Here is a 4,411-nt window from a genome sequence, read left to right as displayed (position 1 = left end):
GCATTGGAACTGCCAAGACAGACCTTACTTGAGGAGTGTCCCCAGCTCATCCTGTTAAGGGGAGAGAGCCTCTGTCCTGTCTCCTGGTCTCCAGGACAGGCTGGGTGGGCAGGTGTGTCAGGAGGCGGGGTTGAGAGAGGTCACACCCAGAACATGGCTCTTGGCTTCTTTCTCTGAAGTGCTCGTAGCCACCGAAATTCCTTTCATAAAAATAACATATCACAGACATACCCACTGTATTCCATCCTTTATAAGACATAGAGTATAATATTTAAGAAAATCTAAATTATATATATATATATATGTGTGTGTGTGTGTGTGTGTGTGTGTGTGTGTCTACACACACACACACACACACACACACACACACACACACACACACATTAGTACCAGGACTTCAGCCCAGGGGGACTTAACCACTGAGCCACATCCCAGCCCGTGTTGGTATTTTCTTTAGAGACAGGGCCTTGCTGAGTTGCTTAGAGCCTTGCTAAGTTGCTGAAGCTTGCCTCCAACTTGCCATGCTCCTGTCTCAGCCTCCTGAGCCACTGGGATGACAAGTGTGCATCACTGTGCCTGCCTTGTATGTATATTTTAGTAATACAGTTGTGAGTGATCTAAAAGGGGGACATTGGCTGGGGATGTGGCTCAGTGCTATCTGGGATCCAACCCCAGCACACTTGCATGCACACACACACACACACACACACACACACACACACGAAAAAAAAAAAAACAAGACCAACAAAATGGAGACCACTAGATGGCCAGAAAAATCTCTCCTGACACTACAGGAAAGACACATGGTGACTGTCACTGCACTACATTGTGACCCTTTTCCTGATCTGTGCCTTGGGGGTTGGGGATTAACTCACAGAACAGCTCCATCCAGATGTATTCTGTAAGGACATCCTCACCAAATTTTCTAATATAGTTTCTATGCGTTACCTTTTAAGTGTGAGAAAATATCTTTGCTTCTGCAAGGAGAGGTGACAATTTAGAGTCCCATGGAGTCCCATCCTTCAGGGAAACTTTGGACACTAGTCCTTTTATTAAGATGTTAAAATGGAACGGCCCTGAATCTATGTAAAGTGGGTTTCTTTTTACCATCCCTGTTCCACGTGCTGAAATAGGGAGAAAAATTGAAATTTCTGCTTATATTTGGTAGACTCCACCTCTAGGGAATTATCCTGGCATGATAATTATGAATGAGTAATATGTGTAGTTACCTTGGGGCATTCAAAGGAAACACCTGAACACCCATCAGAGTTCTCTGTACAGAGATTGCCAAAGTACTCTCTTTTGGTAATATTTTATTCTCTATGTATTAAGATGGGAGACAGCTGAGCGATTTTTTACAAATAAATACATTGCCAGGTGCAGTGGTGCACACCTGTCATCCCAGCAGCTTGGGAGGCTGAGGCAGGAGGATCCCAAGTTGGAGGCCAGCCTCACCAACTTAGTGAGGTCCTAAGCAACTCAGGGAGACCCTGTCTCTAAATAAATATTATAAGGGCTGGGGATGAGGCTCAGGGGTTAAGCACCCCTGGGTTCAATCCCTTGTACCCCCCCCCAAAAAAAAATGACCCAATGTAATCAAGACAGCACTGATGTACCCTAACCTATGCAAGTCTGATCTATATAGACTCTGATCAAGAGGCCTCCTTCCCACTGGTCTGCAATCCTCCTCATGCAAATCCACCAAAACTTGTAGAGCTTGAACTACACAATTGTGCAGAAAAAAATCCACCTTACCTTGAGGCGAGCGCTCTTGTTCTGACTGTTGAAGGTCGCTGTCCTTTTAATGAGGAATCACTCTTCCATTTCTCAACAGACCCTGAAACACTCCTTCCCCCCCATAAGATGAGCAAAGGTGGCCTCTACAGAATACCTGCCCTGAGGAACGCCTTTCTGTCTGAAATTGGCATTGGGATCTTGGCCAACACTGTCCTCCTCCATGTCCATGTTTTCTCATTCCTCTTTGGACACAGACCCAAGCCCACGGACCTGCCCATTGCTCTCCTGGCCCTGACCCACCTGCTGTTGCTGACCTCATGAGCTTCATAGCAACAGAAGTCTTTATTTCTCTCTGGAGATTCTGGGATGACATCACCTGTAAAGCCGTCATCTACCTTCACAGGCTGATGAGGGACTTCTCCATCTGCACCTCCTGCCTGCTGAGTGTCTTGCAGGCCATCACCCTGAGACCCAGGGCCTCCCCCTTGACAAAGTTCAAACCCAGGTCCCTGCAGGACAGCCTGAGACCCCTCCTTTTTCTGTGTGCCTTGTACATGTCCGTTAGCAGCCACCTCTTAGTCTCCATCATCGCCACCCCCAACTGGACCTCAGGGGATCTGATGTATGCCACCGAATGTTGCTCCATTTGGCCCATCACTTACTAGATCCAGCAGATGGTGTTCACCCTGTTTACCTTCCGGGAAGTCTTCCTCATGGGGCTCATGGCCCTCTCCAGTGGGTACATGGTGGCCCTCCTGTGCAGGCATAAGAGGCAGTGCCAGCACCTCCAAAGCACCAGCCTGTCACCAAGAGCCTCCCCAGAACTGAGGGCCACCAGGACCATCCTGCTGCTCATGGGACTCTTCATGCTAATGTCCATGTTGGACTACATCATCTCCTCCTCGAGAATTATATGGAACAATGACCAATTTCTTTATTGCATTCAGATATTTGTGGCTCATACCTATGCCACAATCAGTCCTTTGAAGTTCATCTGCACTGAAAAACTCATAATTATTTTTTCAAGTCTCTATAGGGAGGTCCATAAATGCTTAATTATTCAGGCAGGAATACATTCTAGTAAGATCAGCTAATGCCACTGGCTGCAGAACAGTTCATCAGAACATGTATGTATATGCACATATTATGTGTATATATACACCATATAGAACAAATGAGATGTGTATGTGTATATATCTATATGTAAATAGCAGATCACACACACACACACACACTCACATACATAAATATATACCCACACACATATATATGCATGCTTTTTTTGGGGAGGGATATTGGAGATTGAACTCAGAGGCACTCGACCACTGAGCCTCATCTGTAGCCCTATTCTATATTTTATTTAGCGACAGGGTCTCAGTGAGTTCCTTAGGGCCTCACTAGGTTGTCGAGGCTGGCCTCGAAATTGCAATCCTCGTGCCTCAGCCTCCCAAGCTGCTGGATGACAGGCGTGCCCCCCCAATGCCCTTTCTAGACCTTGTGTTTTGGTAAAGTTCTGATATGGAATATGATGTTTGCATTTTGCTGATTTATCTCAATACCTATAGATGTCATAGACATCATGAGTAATGGAAACAAATACTGTCACCTGTCACACAAACGTTTGCATTTCTGAATGCGTCTTCAAGGGAAAATGGTGAGTTGGATCTCAACTCCACACAGCCTGGTTTAGCACAGTGTGATACTTGGATCTGGAATGCCTGGTGCCCAGGTGTTGAAGGACTCATATCCAGCCTGTGGTACTGTGGGGAGGAGAGGAGATCTTTAGGATGTGAGGCCTATTGGGAGGAACATAGATCATTGAAGGCTTGTGCTTGAAGTAAATACTGGACCCTGGACCCTCCCTGTCTCCCTTCTGCTTTCTGGATACCATGAGTAAAGCAACTGTGTCCCACCCCACGCTCCCCACCATGATGGACAACGCTACCACAGACCCAAAGCAACAGGGCCAAGTGGCCATAGACTGCAACCTCTGTAATTGTGAACCAAAATTATAAGAATATTATTTCCTTTTAAGTTTCTGATCTCTCTGGTATTTTTCACAGACGTGAAAAATTAACCAAAAAGTTCCTGCCCAGTAGTGGTATACAGGAAGTGGTCCTTTCTGTGACTCTACCAGATGATGTGGTTAAAAAGCCCTTGCAATTGGTTTATGAAAGAAATTTGGAAGAGTTTGGCAGAGCAGGCTAGGGAAAGTCTAGAATTTTACAGGCAGAGCTTCACGGGTGATCATTGTGTGAGCTCAAAACCAAACTGGCACTGATGGGTGTGCGGACAGTAAAGACTGTGCTCATGAGGCCTCAGATAAGAGTGAGAGTTCTCCTGGGGATCAGGATGGCCCTGTTGAGAGCCAAAGCCAAAGGGGCCCCAGCAAACTTCCAGCTGCCTGCAAACTTCCAGCTGCCAGCTGATGATTGGCTCACAGCAGCCCCAGCAAACTTCTAGCTGCCAAATGATTGGCTCCTCTTCGGTGATGCTCATTGGGCTGTTTCCCCGCCTTTCAGACAACGGAGCTACTTATTGGGGGCCTTTTCTTGGCTCCACCCACATGACCCAGCTAATTGGCCTCAAGATCTGGGGGAGGTTTAGAGGTTTGTGAGAAGCCAGAGGTGGCAGTTGGGCTCTGAGGGTCTTCCTGAGGAGCTGTGTGGTGCCA

The 4,411-nt window shown here is 46.8% G+C and overlaps 1 pseudogene; it reads left to right on the top strand.

Annotated features, from left to right (window-relative positions):
• Positions 1 to 1,863: 1,863 nt before the first annotated feature.
• Positions 1,864 to 2,831, top strand: LOC106145599 (vomeronasal type-1 receptor 105-like; annotated as a pseudogene).
• The last annotated feature ends 1,580 nt before the right edge of the window (positions 2,832 to 4,411 follow it).

Source organism: Ictidomys tridecemlineatus, unplaced genomic scaffold (genome assembly GCF_052094955.1).
Source record: "Ictidomys tridecemlineatus isolate mIctTri1 unplaced genomic scaffold, mIctTri1.hap1 Scaffold_988, whole genome shotgun sequence".
Classification (NCBI taxonomy): Eukaryota; Metazoa; Chordata; class Mammalia; order Rodentia; family Sciuridae; genus Ictidomys; species Ictidomys tridecemlineatus.
The sequence above is the reverse complement of the archived record's forward strand: the minus strand, read 5'-3'. Positions and strand labels throughout refer to the sequence as shown.